General features: G+C 41.3%; 1 protein-coding gene and 1 long non-coding RNA gene across 2 annotated transcripts in view; one reads left to right on the forward strand and one right to left on the reverse strand.

Annotated features, from left to right (window-relative positions):
- Nucleotides 1-21,815, reverse strand: part of ANKRD44 (ankyrin repeat domain 44) — a 127,637-nt gene that overhangs the window by 86,138 nt on the left and 19,684 nt on the right. The gene's annotated exons all lie outside the window — the stretch shown is intronic.
- LOC128809678 (uncharacterized) lies at nt 11,232-21,063 on the forward strand. Its single transcript, XR_008437819.1, has 4 exons — nt 11,232-11,305; nt 15,335-15,486; nt 15,703-15,793; nt 20,236-21,063. It is a non-coding gene; the product is annotated as an uncharacterized LOC128809678 (long non-coding RNA).

A 21,815-nucleotide genomic window follows, 5' to 3' on the forward strand; every position in this document is an offset into this window, starting at 1 on the left:
CAGAAACATTACCTGGCCCCATCACTTTTGCACCAGGTCAGAGACTAGAAGCCTAGCCTTTGTTATTCCAGTACAAAAACTACAATTCTTCATCACCCCAAACTCTTCTTTTCCATAAGAGTGCAAGGAAGGACTAAAACTTGTTTTTGACAATGTCTGTGTGCAAGCTGAGTGATAACAACCATTGCTCCTGCTGTCGTCACTGTTACCCATCTTTCACTTTGCCTTTTCCCACAGTGAATAACATGGTTTTCCATGGTTATTCAAAATAAAACTTGCTATGGACCAAACATCTTGGTTACTAGAAAAGAGGCAATTTTGCTGTAAAACCCGCTGAATAACAATTATACCTTTCCTATGTATTTCCAGGTAGTAATTCCTGGCTATGGCTGTGTAACATATATATGCTCTCCCCTAGTTTTGTCTGCTTTGGAGTTCTGCTTTTTGCACCTCTTTTTCTTTGCTGTAGTCACTGGTGAGGGCATTTCTTCCTGCAGAAATTACTCATTTTTAATGGGCGCCATTAGTCTTCTGTAACTGCCTTTGCTTATTGTGAGCAGACCAAACTTCTAATGTTTCTTTTTTCCAGGTCTTGCAGAGACATGTTGTTCATCAAACCCTATCTACAGAGGAAGTTTCTTTTTAAACTGGGCAGGAGGTAGATGCTTTGCTCCATAAAGCATGAGTTATTGCTCAGATTTTTCACTTTTTCCCATTTACTGTCAAGTAGTTCTTGGACATTTCAACTTGATGCAGCCATATAAATCCTCTGAAAATATTTTACATTAACTGCATTTTTAGACAAGGCTTCTCTAGGAAACACTGCAAGTTTTTGTTATCCATCAGCACCCTCCACTTAATAGCCTAAAGAATGCAAAGTTTCAATTCTTTCTACCTTGTCTTCTGTGCTTTCCAGAAATTAAAGCAGAGAGCCTTACTGCCCTAAACTGGGAGCTATCAGGTCACAGTCACACAGACTGAGGTTGTTATGAAAGTTCAGTCACATCAGCTTTCATGGATTTGAAAAAACTGAAACCTCAGATTTAGGAAATCCTCTGTTCTGGAGATTTGAACTGCCAGAATGTTTTGGCTTTTTTTTTTCCCCCCCAGGTCAAAAAGTCACTCTGTCTTAGCGCTCTGGCAAGCCATGGTGGGGAGAGCTGTGACGACCTGAGGTGCTGATGTCCCCAAGCACCAACTATGCACCTTTCCAACAGCAGAGACACCAGAACAAGGCACGTGCCACATCTGCAGCACAACAAAGCTGTCCTGGGAGAAGGGACAATCCCACTTCCCCCAAACCTGCTCTATAGCCACCTGCTCCCCTACAGACTCCTCTTACCCCCATGAGGGTTACAGAAAACAATTCTGGGGAGCTGAATCCTACTCTCCAGGAGGCAGTGAGTACTTTTCTGCTGGTTTGAGTCTCAGCAGCTCAGTGAGCAGCCCAGCACACGCTAGCAGTGGTGTGCAGGATGAGGTAGGAATGCAGGGCAGGGAGCAAGCAAGGGCCCAGGCCCATCCCTTCCAGGCTGCCAGCACATCAGTGCACTGCTCATGTGAACCCTTACTGGCACCTCAGCTGGGCTGTGCCAGCAGGGACACGCTTTTGCTACAGCGACAACAGCACTGGCAACTCATCCCTTCTGCTCTCACTGGTCTTGGGGCAAAATCAGCCAGAAAAATCTTTAAGGCAAGCCATGAACCTGTAGCTGAAAGGGAGGAATTCCTTACACTACAATCGAATCTGCCAGAACTTGTCCATCAGAGCCCTTACATGGGCAAAATAATTTCCTCTCTTGCAAGAGTTCAACCCAGTTAAAATGAGTATTGGGAAAAACTGAAGAACAGAGAGTGCCTCAAACGCCCCGTGCTGGATTGCTGTTAATGCTTTCAAAATCAACACCAAGGTTCAATGACAACTTTGCATTCAGAGTGTAGCTTTGAAAAAGGGGAAACACTTTGGCCAGGAACCTAAAATATTTTCAAGGACTAAGATCCAACAGAAAGTAGGTATAAGAACTCTGATTTCTTACAAACATTTAAACAACAGCATTTTGATACTTTGATTGCTTTAAAAAAACCTGCCATATATGGATGCAAATTATATACAGATTTCTTGTAAAGATAACCTCAAGTACCTGGAGGAATTAAAGTCCTAAGGATGACTGCTGACACAATTCAGAGCTGTCTGGGACAACTCTGGGACAACATTTCTTTTCTGTCATTATCTCATTTTCTTCCATGTCAGCAACTCCCTCAACTTCTCTTGAGATTTCTAAAAAGGTTCAAGGGAAAGAGGTCAGGAGAAGGATATGCAAACAGGAAAAAAAATAAAGCAACCTTAAAAACAAAAACCAAGCAGTAGTAGTACCTGCAAATGACACATATCTCATGAAAGTAAAAGCCCCAACCCACTAAACTTTAGCTTCAAAGGCTTCACAGTTTAACTCCAAAGAGAAAATATCCAGCATATATGGCATGAAAGGCAACAAAAAACCCTGACTGGCAGTTTGCATTCTCTTCTTCATATAGGCATAAAGTCTGGACAAAATAAAGCACATGAAGCACATTTTTGTAAGTAGTGAAAATTAATTTTCATAAAGTAACTAGGAAGGCACAAGACAGACGTTACAGGACACTGAGCTCTTCCCTGTCAGAACATCCAGCTTGCATGCAGCCCATATAAATGACAGACAAATTTATCACATGAGGGTTACCCAGTGACATGGATCAGCATCCATATTCCTAAAAAGAACATCTCTTCACAGATAATTCAAACCAAAACAGAGCTTAATTTATCAGAAAAGCAAAACATGGAAAAAGAAAAACAACCGTGGTGCTGTCTCTGCATGCTTGTGACCAATATAAACCATGTCTAGATGCAAGCATCTCATTGTTTAGGTGACTTTACAGCCCAAGACCACACAGCTGGCATTGGTCCCAAGCACTAATCTCATTTTCAAGAAATGACAATTACTGCTACACACTAGTGTAATTCTCTTAGGTGGCAGCTAAATTTAACCAGATTTCCCCAATATGAAATAGCTAAATAAATAAAGCAGCAGAGAAGAGAGCAGTAGAATGAGAAAAAAAGTAAGCTTTTATCTATAGAAAGGATGGTTCTTATTTACTCATCTCTTACAAACACTCCAAAAATATGTTCTGCTGAGCATTAAAATGCTGTAAGGCATTGAAGACAATCCCTTGTGTATGAACCATCCAGCTGAGGGAGAAAGAAAATTAGTTTTGCTGATTTTACTGCATAAACTAAAACATCCTAGAAAGACTAGGGGGAATTAAAGATTTTAAATGGTTTTGTTGGGGTTTACTTATGATTTTAGTCTGTGCAGTTCACTCTACACGCTAAAATACAGCAGCACTAAATGTGGGAGGCCAAAAAAGAATGTTTAAAATCAGAAAACCTCTACAATGCCTTGGGCTGACATGTTAACAGAAATTTCTCATGGAAGCAGAATATCACATAAATATTATAATTCAAATGTTGATATATGCATATGTGGATACACAATGTGTCTGTTCACCCCATTCCATAGAAGCACCCTAGCCCAGGCAGCTGAGCTAAAGACAATAATGGAGTAGGATTAACCTACAGGAAAAATTTTCACTTTTACTTTTACAGAAACATGTTATTCCTCCTTAAAAACTTACACTTCACAGCCCAGAACTGTGATTTACTGCTGGGCCAAGAACAACTCTTGTACTCACCAGCCCCTCAGGTCTTTAATGTTTTATTTGGATGCTTTTCAGAGCTGGAGGAAAACCCCTGGGATAACTGAAAAACAAAACAACTGGGACAAAGGAACTGTGCCCAGGAATGCCAGCGAACTGCCAGGGTACCAGAAGATGTGCAACAGAAGCCAGACACATCAATACAGAGATCTCTGCTGTGTCTCACACACTCACCCAGCACCTCTGAACTATATGCATGTGTTGGGTATGTCAGGCATCCATCCCCTGGAGTCTCCCCCAGGTAATCCACCTCTGCAGACAGCTCAGACTGCAACAACTTCTTCCAAACTTGCCAAGGACACGCGTGTCAGATACCAAAGTTTCTCTGCAAATTACCTGTGTGAGTATCCAAGCTGAACAAGATTTCAGATCCGAACCAACAGCAAATTCTGCCCATGAAAGCAACGTGGCAATAAACCCATCAGCTCCTGGGCCTCAGGCTGCACGTGTTGGTTGACTGAGGAAGATCAGATGAAAAAGCCAATGCCGACAGAGCTGTGACTCAGAGCACTCACCTCAGCCAAGACAGTCCTGACAAAAACATCACAGGACCAGAAAGAGCAAGTAATCCTTGCTCATCACACAAAATAAAAGATAACAGACACAGAGATCTTATATTTTTAAAAAGAGCACAAGACTGCCATGTGAAAATGTGATGCTAATTATTCTATTTCAAGAACCCCTCTGAGTAATGGACAGAAGGGAGACAGGAGAGAGACAGAGAGTAATTAAAGATTCATAATTATTATTTTTAACCTAAGTGCACGCAGTTGCAGGTCTGAGCCTCTCCAGGGCATCTGGGGCTCCTCAGTAGGGATTGCCAGAGCTGGGCTCAGCCAGCCACAGCTCCAGAGCAGCATGGGCAGAAGCAGTGTGGCCCTGCCAGGCAGCGAGTCTCCAGGCCAGCCCACGGAGTGGGAACAGGAACCTGGCACGTGGCCTGTGCCGCCTTCCACTGCAGCTATTATAATGCATCACTGGCAAAGCTCCTGCAGCTATGGAAAGAGGGGAGGAAAATTAACTCAGGTTTAATAAACACTGTAGGGTAAACATGATTTCAGATAGACACCAAATATAAATACCCATTTTTTTCTTAAAGATACAATAGCACTCAGACCTTAAAGTCATGAGGTCTCCCACAGCTTTTCCTTATGTCTATCTAAGCAGTCTGAGGAGGAGTATTTTTCCCTCCCCTATTTCAAACACAGGATCACAACGTCTCAGATGACATCAGAACAAAATGAAAATAGGGGTATGTGTATTACTGAAGGCAGGTGTCTGTTACAGCCCAGCCAGTGAGTATCCTTGGCATGAGATAACCTTTCAGTCAAGATAAACAGCATCACCAGGGAAGTGTGTTTGTAGGGTCAGGATACAACTAGAAACCCAAAGAGTTTGGAAAACACCACCTCTCTGTAAAGTGGTGCGGAGAGCACACAGCGATACAATGGACCTTAACTGTAAAAATCAGAAGGATCAACACATTTCCAAGTTGAATGGATGATGAACAATTTCTACTGCCTTTGCTTGCTTGAAGCCTTGCTATTTTGGCATTGCAAAATACTCACAAAAACTCTCAGACGGAAAGAAATTAATAAATTTAACCAGAAGAGAAAAGCATATCAGGACACCTAGTTGTCACAGTCTTTGGAGAATAAGAGACAGTCTCTTCCAAATAGATAGCAAGAAATTATGAAAATGCAACATCTGAGGAAATAGCAAGGCAAACCTCAACTTTCAACTTTGGCCCACATCCTAGATTTCATTAATATGTTATAGGAAAAGTTATTCTGAACCTTAAACCATGTCTCAATATGATCAGCAATTTAATCTTTTGTGCAACACTGTCAGGATTCTCTACTCCTACAAGTGCCCCTCTCAGAAGGCAGTAGCATTAATCCCTTGATTTTGAAAGTTTGGCAGTAGAAAATTCCTGCTATAAATTCCACTTGCTGTTAACAGACAGTTTGTGCTGCTCCAGCCCAAAGTTTCTCCTCAGCATGTTGTTGGCAAGGTAACAAAAATGCATCCACTACTCAGTTTAATGCCTCCTTTAGAGTGGCAGGATGAACTGCAAAAGGTGACATCTCAGGTTCTGATGAAACAAATATCAAAGAAAGCAGCCAAACACACAGTAAACTAACACAAACCATATCAAAAGACAGAAAGCAGTACAAAGGGACAACCCATCCACTTTGCTCCAAAGTCCTGTTTTGATGGGTGCGGATAAGATGTAGCAATCTATTTCACAGAACAGTTTGGGTTGGAAGGGACTCTTAAAGGTTTCTGGTACAACCCTCCTTGAGGGACAGCCTCAACCTCACCAGGTTGCTCAGAGCCCTGTCCAGCCTAACCTTGAATGTTACCAGGGATTAGGTGTGTACCACCTTTCCAAGCAACCTGTGAGACTGCTTCACCACCCCCATTACAACAAACCCTTCTTCCTTATACCTAATCTCAACTGACCCTCTTTTAGTTTAAAATCATTACCCTCTGTCCTATCACAACAGGCACCAAAGGGCCTTTTGGAAGGAAATTGCAGTGCAAGAAGCTGACATCCAAATAAGTCTAATTTAAAGTAAGCCTAAACTCTGAAGACAGGGAGGGAATAAATCATCTGAGTAAGTTCAGGCTAAAGATAAGTGCCAGGACATTTAATAGGATAAGACAGTCAAAACATATACAAATATATATATAAAAAAAAAAAAAAAAAAAAAAAAAAAGGCATGAATTCTCCATGAGACAGAACACCAAGAGATAAAGGAGGCCACAGGAAATACTGGTCTTGCTTCCAAACAGCATGGACAGACACAGACTGTGGCAGAATGGAACCAAAACAGACTCCCGGAATTCTGCATTAAGCAAAGCCCTAAGATGAAGACATTGCAGAGAGGAATCATGTGACAGCAAAGAGACCAGCTCTACAGTATCTGCTGACAAAATCACACCTACAGGACTATTTACCTTGAGCTGGTGAATGAATCAGTGAGATACACAAACCATGGGTCCCCCTGCAACAATCAAATTAGCATCAAAAACTATGAATACCCTCCAAGGAATTTCCTCTCTGCACATGCTTCCCAATCACTTTACAGCACCCACGTTTCAGCAGAGAGCAGTAAAAAGACAAGAGGGCTCTATCCCAGCTTACATTCCTATTAACACATGACAAGTCTGAAGATTTCAAATTCCTTCCAGGTGTTCATCCATGAATCCACCGACCTGCATTCCTACAAAAATATCCAAGAACATCCAGAGCATTAGGCTGGCATCTGAACACTGTGTCAAAATGAAAGCTTTTGCCTTGTTAGCTTTGGCCAAAATGATGTTAGCAGAGCATCTCACTGTTTAACCTGAAACTGAATCCAGGATACTACCATTACCAGAACAAGCAGATCAGTTTTTCATATTCACAGATGCACAAAAATCTTAACAGGTATAAGAAAGAGAAAAACTTTTTTTTTTTTAAAGAAAGGTGACAAGATAAGATTGATCAGATCAGTGAAGGAAACTCACCAACCCATACGGCAACACTTGTATTTGTTATCTGTCACAGTTATCAGACACCTTGACAATTGCTCTTTGCCATTAAGCAGCAAGAGTATTTCATGAAGGGAAAATGCTGACAATGAGGAAATCTTGCTGGGTGATGAATAAGTAAGCTGTGGCTGATGTGGCTGAGGCAGAGGCTCTCCAAGGGCACAGGGCTCAGCAAAGCCACCTTGCATTCCCATCTAGAGTGCAGACTTGCTGTTTCCCTGCCCTGAGACCCTTTCTGTCACACATGCTTCACCGGGTCCACATTCATTTTTCTCTTCCCACATCTTCCTGAAAGAAATCCTGTATTGGTAGAGACAGGCTGTTATTATTATCTACAGGAAAAACAAAAGATACTCATCTTATCTGAGCTCAGCGTAAACAATGGGTAAGGAGAAGGGAACCAGAGACCACACTGCAGCACTGCCATTCTCTGCAGCCCTTACAAATACTGAAGGTCTGAGAGCCTTGTCCCCTTTCTGCAGGCAGGGAAAGACAGAGGTGAGGGTGGGACACTGTCCCAGGAAGGGCTAAGGCAGAGCCCACTACCTGCAGCAGGATCTGCAGGCAGCACTGCCTGTGCAGCCCAGGGTTATCTCAAGCAGTGCTTCTGAGACATGGAGATCAGCATCTGAGTGAATCACTGCTTCCCTCGCATAAAAAGGAGAAAATGAAAAATGTTTCCCATTCCACAGGCCAGCAATTTCAGCCACACAACACTCATATGATTTCAGCTACAGGGACGCTGTTTAGTCAGATACAGCCCAGCCCAGATCCAAGTTAATTGCTTCCTCAGACGTGGCCAAGAGAAGCAGTGCTGTCAGGGATGTTTACAGCACATTCAGGGACCTACATCAGAACAGAGACACTTGCCATGGCAGGCAACAGAGCAAGAGCTACCTGCCACCCTGCCTGTCCTACAACATACACTCCTCTCCAGGGAATAACGAGCATGTCCTGCTGGGAGAAGCTCTTGTGGTGCTTTGTATTTGGATGGCAGCTGGCACAGTAACAGCCTAATTAATGATGAAGGCATGATACAACTAACTGTCCATATTTGTTTGTCTGTTTTCCCTAAAAAGAAAAAAAATCTATTGCTTTCTCTACAAAATAAAATGAAAAAAAAAATCAGGCAAACTATGTTTACACAGACTTTAGTGCAGGAACAACTTGCTAGGACATTATTTCAAAAGGGAGACAAAATCATTGATGTAGACCCTTGCTTGACAACCGCTTCGCTTATTCTAAATAAACCAAAAACATCACAAAAGTTCTTGTTGAAATACAAAGTTTCTTGTTGATTCTGAAGTGATGGAGAGAGGACTTAGAGGACAACAGAAATATTTTGTGAAAGGCCAGGGAAGAGCAATATTTTAGTGTCAGGTTAGAATTCAATCAACAAATCTAATGGCAAATACGGGTCTCCAGAAGTTCAATTGCTCAGTAAGCTTCAGCTTGAAATGAAGAAAATGTTCAAGATAAACAAAACACATCAATTTTCAAAGTCAGGTTCGTGAGGTGGCTCCATCGCTTCATCATGCCGGAAAACAGTGGTAGGAAAGACATAGTCATTTCTAAACGTTTTGCCACCACTTCTTGCCTGACAGCAGAGAATCACTTTTCACAGGCAGCCATTTCAGACCTGAAACAAAATTAGATGTGCTGTAGCCAGGATTTTTATTTTCTTCTGAAGATCTTCAAGTTGCTTCCTTCCAGTGCCGCTTGACTGGCATAAAAGGAAGGATATGCTGCAACATAGTCACATCTACTCGCAATTATCTGTTTGCTTCAAAATATTAGCAAAACATCTTGGGTGGAGGAAGGAGTGACAAATCATCTAAAGGGTGGCAAGAGGAAGATGAGAATTTCCATTACAAAGTACTTGTTAGGTAGTCCCACCCCAAAAACATCATGATGCTGTACTAGGATGTGAGAAAAGAAAGCTCATCGTTTGTGTGTGTCAAATCACAGGAGTAATATTCACATTATTTTAGGGCAGGCTCACATCCAAAATCCGCACGAACACCATCAACTCCTAAAATCCCTACAAGTGACCCTTATATTGCAGTCCAGCTTGAACAGAACTTCAGATCAGAGCTGTCTTCAGACACTGGAAAAGTCTTTACATATATTTTCACACACCATAACATTTCTTAATTTCAGTCCCAACTATAGAAATGGACCAGGAAACAGTACAAAGTAGTTTTTCAAGTATTTTTTTTACTCTGGTGGATGCCCTATTAAAAAAACCCTCAAGTTTCTAAGAAGGTCTAGAACAAATACATTATTTGACTCATAGACTAGATAACCATAAAATATTTAAGGATGAGAGACAGTGGCATTCACCAAGAGACTTAATACAAGAGAATCAAGTCAGGCAGTCTACAGAGGCCACCATTTGCTGTCTGGATCTCTAACCTACTTCAGACATGTAAAAAACTGTCCTTCATTTTTCCTGATGAAGTAGTTTTTTGATAGAAGTTCACAATCACAATTTAGGAAAAATTATTTTGAGCATATAGATTATGTTACACACAAAGTAACCTATACCTGAAATCTTGTTAAACCAATTTTTTAATAAACTGATGCCTACCACTACATCATCTGATCATATATATTTATTATTTTTTCCTTCCAAAACTGAAATCATTGGAGAATTTCAAACTCTGTCTCTCTTTTAGTGTTCATGCATGAATTAAAAAAAAAAAAAAAAAAAAAAAGGAGCTGCTGTTAAATTTTTAAATTTCATTGAGTAATGCCAGGATAGATTCCAGCTCAGCAAACAGTTACCAGGGAATGCAAAAGACATGTTCACAAATTCCCTCAGCAGATCCAGCACGCCAAATAAATGTCTGCAGGTCTCCACCAACAAAGACAAAACAAAACAAAGCAAAAAAAGTAGTAAATTAAGCTATGCTTAACTTGATTATATGCAGCAAAAAAGCATGGGTATTTCCTCTACCAAAAATACCAGGAATTCTGATAAACAGCAAACAGTGGCAACTAGCCAAAAAACGCATCGTAAATAGCAAGAGCATTTTTCACTACCAAAAGACAACAGTGAAATGAGTCGGACTCCAGGAACCCAGCTGGGAAGATATTTTTACAGAAGCACATTCAAGGATTTTTAAGTTTATACTTTCAAACATGTACATATGAAAAGGTTAATGTTCTTCTGTTTCTTCCCTTCAGAGGTCATGAAGCAAGCAGAAATAAAGCACTCTTTGATATTATCATAGCCTACAAGGAGAGGCTATTTGACAGCATGAAGCTGCCTGGAGAAAGAATAATTTTCTTCAGAGCAAATCCCAAAGTCTTCCATGAACTCTTCACATACTAAACATCTATTCCATGTTTTTCAAGATAAAATCTGAAGAAAAAAATAATTGCTCTAAAGTTTCTAAGTCCTTGAATTCCTGTGTTAAATAATAAGCATTAATCAATGTTTCAAGTTAAACATGAAAAAACATTATAAAAAAAATGCAGCTTTGCAGCCTTTTTAGATTAATGTGCTTGGGTTTGTGCTTGGGTCTTTTTCCTCTCCCAACATACTCATGAGCTTTTACATCCCAGCAGTAATTTTAAATAAGTCTCTAAAGCAGCATCTTGTTGTCTTGCAACATGTTCTGGGGACAATGGAAAAGTTTCAACATAATAAGAAATGATGTGTCAAGATGTAACCATGTTTAGTACATTTCCCATGAAGTTTAAGCTTTTCTGTAGCAAAATCTCGTGCTATGTAAAGTTTCCATCAGTTCCTGCTCCAAACACTGTCCCCAGGCTCTCTTGATGACATCTCACACACACTCATTCCTATCTATCCCTACTGCACAGCAGGGAAACCAAGGGCCTGAAGGACAACTGCACGTCACAGGAGGACTCCGAAGAGCTGAACTGTGAGACTGTTACCCATTCTACGGCAGAGCCAAAAATAACTCTGCGTTTCACTGAAACATCACCACGAGAAGAGAGAGCACCCGATTCCCCTGCAAGGAATGGGGTGTTATCTACCAGGGTCAGTATTTCACACTGGGGATCGCATACACACTGCTGGGTTGGTTTTTTCCACTTCCTCCCCCTTTGCCGTGGCTGACAGTGGCTGTGGGAAGCATGTGCACACTGCACAGAGCACTGCCTCCACCCCAGAAGAAGCCCAGCCTGAGAAGCAACGCCAGGACACATTGTGCCAGGCTGGCAGGTCTGCTGAGCTCCTGCCATGTCACAGCTGAATGGCTCAGGGCTTATGGCCATCCAAAGGTCATGGTCTGGGTTTCAGCTCTCCCAAATCACATCAGAAAACATAGGAGAGCAAAACAAAGACCAGAAGACTTTCCCTCTCCAGAAGGCAGGCAGAAACTAAAATATGGCACAGGTTTGGGTTTTATCCCTGCTTATTGAAAGAAATTCCTCCCCACAGCCTTCTTCCTTCACCTTTAGTCCTTGGGCAGCTTCACTCAGTTGATGCCTGGAAACTGGGCTTCATTCAGCACCTTAAAATCTGCTTGCTCAGACTGCTCCTTCAGGCACTGGCAAACTTTTTAACTAATAAGCACTTGCCTGTTAAGCTGAAGATGGAAATGCTTATAAAATGAATTACATATCTAATACCTTGCTGGTTGAGCTGGTTTTCATTAACATCTGGAAGAAAGGCTTGGCATTTTTGCCTGTTTCTGTGCAGGCTGTGCAGTACAGCTCTGCTTGGAGAGCATGGGAGGATTATCCACAGCCCTGGGCACCTGCAGAGGCCACCTGTGGCCACCAGTGACCTTCACCACAGTGCAGGAGGAGAGATGGAGTATCGGCACCACAGCCTGGGGAGAGCAGTGGAGTGCTCACCATGACAACCAGCATGAGGAGGTTTTTACCTGATGAAAGATTAATGCCATTGCAACTCTAGTGGCCATTTACTTAAACCTGTGTTTTTATTCACTAGCACTTTAAAGCGAAATAGGAATCAAGAGGGGAGGGGAGAAGAGAAGAGAAGAAAGGAAGGGATGGAAAAGTAAGAGCTCAGGTCTGTTTGCAGGAAAAAGGAAAAAACACAACTCTGTTCTTCTAAAAGAAAAAATTAGAGGAGTTATTTGAACTTCTGTGTGCATTCATCTCCACACAGCAAGCAAGGATTCCCAACAATTCCCTAGGCAATACAAGTCTACAAATTGCATATGTGCTTTGAAGCAAGCACTGAGTTTACAAGGCAGACAGAAAACATCTTCAAAGACTCAAATGAAAGGCTTGAGTTTTCCAGAGTTAAAGGAAAGTAAACATGCATGAAGAAGTCAACTTTTTTTCTGGAAGTCATGCCTTTTCCCTTCTGCAACTAAAAAAAGGATCAATATTTTAAAAATATGAATAAATGCTCACATAAGGCCTGTAATACTAGGATCACAACAACAATGACATTAATGGAGTTGGCATTTAAACAAGAATAGGCAAAACTCGTTTGTCATTTTCTAGTATTTAAACCAAACAGTGGCGAGGGCAGCATCTCAGTTTAAAATACAGAAGTAAAACAGTCTCAAAGTAGTCATTAACAACAAAGTAGCCTCAAGAATGACAACATTAGGTAATCACAATTAAGAAGACTGAACTGCAAAATTTGGAGTTGCATTATTTATTATTTTGGGGGATTTTCATTGTTATTATAATTCATTTCAGCTTTGGCTAATTATTTTCAAGGCACTTGAACCTAGCCAGTTCTACTGGATGTTGCTGAGAGTTCATTGTCAATTGAACTCATATAGGAAGGAAACAATGAAGTATCTGTCTCTCAGGAAGTATGTTAACCTTTAACATCCACAGTATGACCCTCCTCCTCCTGGCACAATGAAGGGGGATCAAAAAACTGGAGAGGGCTTCTGCAGAGCAACAATTAACACAGCAGAGCACAGAGCAGCTGTACAAAGGCCATATCCCACCTCGTCACTCCCATACACTTTCTGTGTCTGCTGCACTGCTCTCACCTCACCACAGACAGATCCTCAGCCCACACAGAGCCAATTATGAGTTTCTTAGTCACTAAGAAATGATCCTAAGCAGAATTTACCCTGTAACTTTCTGCTAGGGTGGACGACTCAGCTTCTCTTTCAACATGGACAGAGGCAGACAGTTTTGAAAACTGCCAGCAATTACTGGGATCTTTTCACTGTGCTTCCTTAGGCCAAGAAGTTTGTTGTATCTAGAAGTCAAAACTTTACCAATAAAATGTGCAACACTTTATATATGTACATATATTTCATATACACACATATATGTGTTATATATACCACAAACTTATTTCCAAAAATACCTCCACAGCTAGATTTCAGGCATTAATCTAACTCAAACAATTGGAGCACATGAGAAAACTTTACTGGATAGGAAGATCATCCACCATCTGTGTTCTCTCAGCACCTTTGCACCTTTCTCACCATTTCAGAACTTGACACCTACTAGGAGTGGAACAAGGGATTAGAAGTGGATCCAATGCCATCAGATGCTTTTTATGCTCTTTAATTCATGAGGGTTTGCAGGGAAGAGCAGAGGCAGTTTGCTGGGAATAGGCTGTTTATGGTTTATGGTTTCTTCTGCCAAATCTCCTCTGGGACTTGGTGTCACACAATAAGGGTAAGGATGGCTGAAGAGAGAGTCAGAGGTATAAAGCACTGTCATGTCCTGAGTTGTAGAAAAAAGCAACTGAACCAGGAAACTGTGGGTTTCTGACAAGGGAACCATGATTCTGTTAAAACAAGCAAACTGTGTTTACCATACATATGGTATTGTTAAGGCTTTATTAATGCTCTCTGGTATTCAAATTTGATCCGTCAATAGGTGAGATATTTTTCAGCTCATTATCTTATCCTTCTGATACTTAAACTGCAAAGACAACAGGAAAAGACAGCTGCAGTCAACTATTACAAATAAATACCCTACTGTAATATAAAATCACATACACCCTCTTCCTCTGTAAAAAGGTACGGTTTTGCAGCAAGTATTTGAAGTAACAGATTTTGTTTTACCATAAAATCCAGCAGTGAATTAAGGATCCCATCATTCTGCAAGGCTATTGCATCACAACAGAGCAAGGATAGTACAGTATAGTACAGTACTGTATACTATATATAGTATAGTGTGTATATATATATAGTATACAGTATTCAAGGGGAAATTATAGTTTTACTACATCACTGGCATAAGATATCATGATCATGCCAGAAAAACTAGTTTGGGCTGCACCAGAGTGTGTCAGTGCTGCTGTTAAACAGGCAGGGAGGAGCAGCTCTGCGGGTGCTTCGGGCACTCAGGCTCCCTTCTCAGTCACAGGGCAGCCAGTTCTGCACCAGACACTCCCAGCCCTCACTGGCTACAGGGGAAGAGCCACAGACTGGTCCTTGGGGCTGCCCTCCCCTAAGGGCAGACTCAGGTTTTATGTGCCTTTTTAAAGATGTCAAGGCTCCCTGACCAATACTCCTTCTGCAGACACACAGCATCCAACTGTCCTGAGGCTGATGCAGGGAAATCCAAACAAAACTAGCAAAATTCACTGCATTTCTATAAATCTCCCACTAACGTGGTTTTCTGTTGTGCCTTTTTTTTTTTTTCCCTGGGAACAGCAGCTGAACCACTGTGAAAGTCAGGTACCATGCAAAGCCACTGAAATGCACCTTCTGTTAATGTGTGTCCCCAGAAACCCAAAGGCACTTTTTACAATTATTCTTAAACAAGCATAGCAGCATAACTAACTCATTTTATATCTTGTGCTGTTTAAACCTAAGGCTATTGGTAAAGGCCAAATTGCTACATCAGGAAAAAATTACAGAAGACACAGCACTTTTAACATCTATGCACCTGCTGAACTTCAATGAAAAGTCAAGCCTTGCTTATGCACATATAAAGATTTAAGAGACTGGCATGACTAACATGAATGAATACATTCATTGGGATGCACCAGGAGAGAAAGAGGAACTATGCTATTTTGTCTGGGATAGCTTTAATAACCAGCTTGCTCTGAAAAGCAGCAACAGAAATGCAAACCACCTGGTTTGGCTGGATGCCTGTTTTGCAGGGCACTTCACCCCAGGACTTCCTGAGCTCCTTGCCATACTGGATCTCCAACAACAACCTGGATGAGTAGTAACCCAGCAGCACTGACAGGCAGCACCAGGGTTACAAACAACTTTCTCTGCTGAGACATCTCCTGCTGTAATTACAGCCAAGGTGAGCAGCAGGGGCAGGGCACGCCAGCACCCTGCGTTCAGCATCACTTACCCTGTGTGCATCCCTTACCTACCCCAGACCAATCCTGCTCCTCTACCCTTCCCCTCAAGTAACCCCAAAAGTCTCTTTAGCACAAGGACAAGCAAAGGAAAAAAAAAATATTGGGAAGTGGAGCAAAACAAGATCGTCTTACTGAGGTTTCTGGTTTACCTAGAGGCTTCTTGCTCATCCTTCAAGAACAGAAACCAGCAGAGCTTCCAGCCACAACAGCCAGGCAGCTGAACAACAGCAACTCCAAACAAGCAAGGTAAAAATCAAATGAACAGCTTTGATGTCTGCAACAGACCCTGCCCAAGCTTTTGGTCAGCAGTCTCCACCTTCCCCCATCATGGCTCAGCATCTCCTTTCTCACTGTTCCCAAGCTTCCAAACTGCAAATTACTTGCTTGTACTAGCTGCACTCTTGCTTGGCTCAAAAAGGACCAGACAAATAGGTCTGTGCAGAAGTGCATCCGTAAAGTATCATATAAAATGAGTGGAAAGAACAACAAAGACGTTTCCCCATGGCCTACAGCACAGGTACATAATAAAAAAGGGTGCAAAGGTAGCAGAACTTCAACCACCAACCCCACGATCCCAGGGAAGGCAGTGGCCATGCAGGCATGAAGTCTATCCAGGTACAGAAGGGACAACATTCATAGGAGCCAGCTGGAGTCACTGTCCCCAGGTAGAAACAATCTGCAGACACACAAACTGCTTTAGAAAATTAAAATACATTTGCAGCTACAATTTAGCCTTAATATCTCTTTCTAAAAGTTACTGAAGGCTGGTTGGGGATTTTTTTTGGTATAGTTTTTTGGTGTTGGCGGTTTTTTTTAATCTCTATGCCTCATGAAAACGAACCTACAAGCACACTTTAATACAAAAAAGAATTGGGCAGTATCATTGTTGTCTAATGAGCCCTAATAAACCTGAAGAAGAGACTCACAAAGACAGTATCTCTCTTGCTTCTGAAGGGTTCACCAGGTAATTCATAGTCATGGTCAGTAACTTTCATTACATTACTCCCCCTGCTAGAGAGAGAACACCATTTTGCCAAATTTATTTGGGAGAAAGAAGGCAGAAGCAGCTTTAATTATGTAACTGTTAGACTGTAGCATGGAACAGATTGACCTGGCAGACCTTCAATTATTATCCAGCTAACCCTGCCAACTTTAGAACTAGGTATCTTCCAGTTTTTCTTGTGAAAGTCACAATTTTCTCACATATAATACTTTTTTTTTTTTTTTTTTGATACAGTGAAATAACATGTTTTTATACAAATATAGTCTATTTTGTTCAAGCAAGATCTTGAAATATAATTGAAGTTCTAGGGGTGGGTGCAGACAATTTGTTTTGATAATGTTTCCTGTTTATAACAATCCTAAATTGCACTGCATAGAGGAATGAGATCATCATTAAGGCATGGAAGGAGGGAAGTAGGATGTTTATAGCATCCAATTCATTTTACCTGAGCTTAGAGACTTCATCACTTGGCAAACCTTGAAAAATTCAATCTGCAAGAGCACACAGAAAATGCAGACAGGACTGAAAAGTCTCTGCACAGATTAAAAGTATCACTCGTTTTCCAAACCTCATCTTGTAAGCATGCTCTTGAACATGCTACAGAAGAAGGAAAATAAGAGAAAGTTGAGAAGTTTTAGGAGGGAGAACTCACACTCTGAACACATTTGAAATTTGTTACAGGCTAAAGAAACTGGAGTGTTTGAAAGCTATGCTATACCATCACAATTCTATAACAATGCCAGAAATCTACACCGACTTCCATCCTCAATCCAGAAGATGTTAGCTTCTACCTGCCAAAATTAATCACATTCTCAGGGATCAGTCAGATCAAAGGTGGGGTCTCACAACACTTCAGAACAGAGAAGACAGAGGACACAACAAAAAAAAAGATCAACAGCTGAACAGAGCATTCATGAATTATCTGAATTGCCAAGTATTTTCCAGATAAAAAGCCTCAACTTGTGCAGCTTAAGTTTGTGATTCCCATCTGATTGACAGAAGAGGAGACATCAGGAGACAGTAAAAGTACTTTTCAATTCAACTGGAATAACAATTAGTGGGGTGAAGCAGAGAGTCTCACTCTCTTTCACCAACTTAATGTCAAATCCAGGCCACTGCTTCTCCTGCCAGACATTAGCCCACATTATATCATTCACTTCTTTCATTATTAATGAGGCACAGCAAAAGAAATCATGGCACAAACACTGCTACACTGCCTTATCTTTGGGCCCTGACTGCTGCCCACACAGTTTGTTTGCCTTTGTATGAAAATTTTCCAAAATCTACCCAGTAAACTGACTTGCAAGAAAGCACAGAAGTCAACCTTGCTCCTTGAACACAATCCCTTTCTCTCTTCCCAACACTGTTTGCTTTGAACTAGCAACTAACAATTTGAGAAGAAATGTCTGCAGCTCTTAACATTGCTCATCATTATTTCAGTGTGAGACAAGCAAGGTCTGTTCACTCCTGAGCTGCTTGGGCTGCGGGTGGGAATGTCCCACTGACTAGAAATAGTCGGTGGTTCTTCTCAAGAGAGGGCAGGGAGAACTGGTGGCAGTGGGTAAGGAAGCAGGGCCTGGACCCATTCTTGGTCAGCAGTTTAGTGATGAGCACATTCCACCAAGTCAGTCTAAGACTTTCCACTGCATTTTGCTGGGGTCTAAAGAAAGCAGTAGAACCTTCTCAATGTCATGGCTTAAGGAAGAAACAAAAGTTATACCAACAGGGACAGAAGCAATAGGAACTAGTGAGACAGCTCATAAAAGAGTTGTTTTAAGATGTTGTAATATTGTTTTCCAAATCAAAAATACAATACAACCTTTGAAAGAAGGCAAGCTTAAGCTTCTATTCATACTTTGATGTGTGACAACTTGCTCACACTATTGTTCTCTGTACAAAATTTCCAGTCTCTGTGTTACCTTTTGTTGTACTAGTCCTGGCATTACTCCATCTGTATTTTGACATACATAGTGTCATATTAAGCACTGTATTTTGAAAGCAGCTTCAAAATCTTTTCATTTGCAGCAGAAGCACAACACAACATTACACTTGAGAGTTCCACCTCGCAAACTGAATCAGGAGTTTACTCCCAGCTTACCAATATTTCATGTAGGTGCATATGCTGTTCACAACATTCTTCATTCTTAAAGATAATGTTAGCTGTCTCATGAGGTACTCATATGCTATATTTCAATTGTGTACAGAGTACTACAGAACATAAAGTTATTACTGCTCAGTATATGCACAAATCTGCTTACAGTTCTTTTAAAACTACCTTGCTAAAATCACACAACCTAAACATTTGCCTTTTCACTTAAATAATGTGGAAGTAATTAGATAGGAATTTTCACTGTTCCTGCTGATCATTGGCCTTCTCATTCTTCTTCTGAATGTCCATCTAGGAAAACAGGCACCTGTCACTTTATAATCTTTATTTGTACATCTAGGCAACCAGGACACAATGTTGTGCAGGTGTCAGGTTAATACATAATGAAGGTCATTTCCAGCTGAACAAAGGCAACCAAAACCCTCTACCATATTGTATTCCCCAAGTTTGTCACAGAAAATTAGGTAATGCTAATACACCAGGAATAGCCACATAGATCTGATTTCATGGACCACTGATCCCTCAATATTAGAAATGACGGTGGTATATAAAAACCTATTTATATGAAATTGTCTGTCACAGTGCAGAATACCTCAATTACAGAATGTCCTTGCTATTAAGTGCAGCAAACTGATATGCAGCTTACATGTAATTGAAGACAGCAGATTCATTTAAACTTGCAGCTAACAACCTGAGTGTGACATGAAGAAATTGTATTTTTACTAATTACAAAATCAGTAGAACACTCCTTAGTGTCTAAAATAATACAGTTAACAATTAACTAGTTGGCAGCTTTATTGTGTTCTCCCCTTTCTTATAATGTTTAGGCTTAAATAACTTCATCTTCACATTACCAGAGAAGATTCTTGTAGGTACAAGCCTTGTTGGAAGGAAAAGAAAACCCTGAATTTAGTCACTAATAACTAATTAAACTGAATCTTATTATCATATACAAAAAGGAACATTTCCTAGATTTGAACCAGGTATACAGAACAGAAAGGACAGTATATGTCAGTTCCAGTCCTGTCCTTCAGGAAGAACTGGCATTGTTTGTGACAGCTGTCAAATATACAAGTACCAGAATAAAGCTAATCACAGGGATTTTAGAGGGATAAAAACTATTCTAAACATGGTTGGGTGCAAAAAGACAACTGTGTAACAGTTGAAAACATCATTGAAGAGATCAGGACAGAAAGCAAGAATCAAGAATTACTTAATCAGAAACTAAGAGCACTGCCATTCCCTCAAAAGATGAGACAGAAAATAAGGATATTTCACATATATGGTAAATGTTATTTACCAAAGAAACACCCTTTTCTCATGTTCTCCCAAATACCCAATGCATACAGTCACCAGGAGGATAACAAATGCAGCAAAGCTCATCACATTAAAGCAAGAGGTGCTAGACAACTCCTGAACCTGTGCCATGTGATACACCCCCATGATTTTCCATTCCATTCCTTCCAGCAACTTCCTGAAAACCACTCTGCTTGCAGGCTGTTTCAGCAGCCACAAAAAAAGACAGATTCAACCACAAGAGAAAGACTGTGTTCAAAGTTTATTTTTGCCTTCTGGCAGGAGCTCTTCGGCACAGCAGTGGAGGACACCTTGATCACAGCCATGGCGCCAGCATGGAAATATCTGGAGCACAGGGAGCAAAACACCTGTGGCTTGGGAAAGAGAGGCAGCCCATTGGGATGTACGCACGGGGCAACGCGGCAAGGCTGCGTTTCACACTGAAACGGCAAGGCTGTACCTGTGAGTGTTGTGCCAAAACCTGCCCCTGGCAGGGTGCCTACAGAAGGTACCAAACACCTCTGAGAGCAGAGGCATCTCCTGAATATCCCACAACACAGCAACCACCACAGCGAGGTCACAGCTGAGGCTGGTCACAGCAATGAGCCAGTGCTACAGCCAGAACAAGAGCTCCAGGTACTTGGCCACCCCATGATTGTCACCATGAGCCCACTTAGGGGTGGAGGCCAAGCACAGCCCCCATAATGAAGCACCTGAGAAGCACATGAAAAGAGGAGCCAGCTGAAAAGCAGAGCAATGTTTTATGTACCACTACAGCACCACTCTACTCAGCTCTTTTCTGTATCTGTTCTCAGTATTACCCACAAAGCAAAAGACTTACTGATGCCTATCCCAAAAGGCACCCTGGTCTTTTCAGGGGGTGAACTCCAAATGCCAACCCTTCACCAGATCTTTTCCACCCTCTCCAAGATGCCTCAAGGCCAGCTGCCAGCATCAGGGTGCCTCCTCCATCATGCTTTGTTAACATAAGGAAATTACCAAGAATTAAGTTAAAAGCAAGACCAAGATCTGTCTGTGCTGTCACCATGCAGGCTCAAGACACACTGAATTTCAACAGTCTATTTCAGCAATCCCAGCATTAACACCTAAATTAAACACAAAATTAGAAATAAGGAGTGATCTTCCAAAATTTTAAATACAACCTGTGTTAAATTACTTATCTGGATTAATACTTCAGTGTGAAACCTCCAAGAGATGCTCCACCAGCATAGTGACTCCAGCCCAAGGAGCTCATGCAAACAGACACATATGAAACGCAAACAAGGCTGTCTCTTGAGCATTCCCAGGATCAGGAGCCAACATCCAAGGGGGAAATGCTAGTCTGCTCAAGGTAATGGCAACATGCCCATAAATTTTGGTGGAGTCAAGCTTTTATGTCTGCATACCTAAAAGGCAGTTCCTGAATGGCAATAATATTTGCCATTATCGTTACAGACAACTAATATAAATCCAGTTAAGTTGTGCTGGAAGTTGAAAATGCCTGTAAGGTTTCATTAAGGTATTTTGTGATAGGTTAATTGTAAAAAGCAAGTGACATTCAAAGAAATTCCTTGACAACCAGAAAAGACATATTTCTGCTTATCCCACAAGCAAACAACCACATTTTAAGTCAGTTCTGCAGGGCTTCAGTCTCTGCCAGCAGAAGATAAATGCATTTCTTCTGCTTGCTGCACATTTCTTCTGAACCTGCACATACTGTACTAACAGATTGTAGAGCAACAACACATATGCAGGGAATTAATACCAGGCCTGCAAAACAGATGGCCCCACAAGCCCCAGACAGCCCTCCAAGCCATTACTATGTCCTGCCATGTCATCTTCACCTTGAAAGGTGAAACAGG

Source organism: Vidua macroura, chromosome 7, assembly GCF_024509145.1.
Source record: "Vidua macroura isolate BioBank_ID:100142 chromosome 7, ASM2450914v1, whole genome shotgun sequence".
Classification (NCBI taxonomy): domain Eukaryota; kingdom Metazoa; phylum Chordata; class Aves; order Passeriformes; family Viduidae; genus Vidua; species Vidua macroura.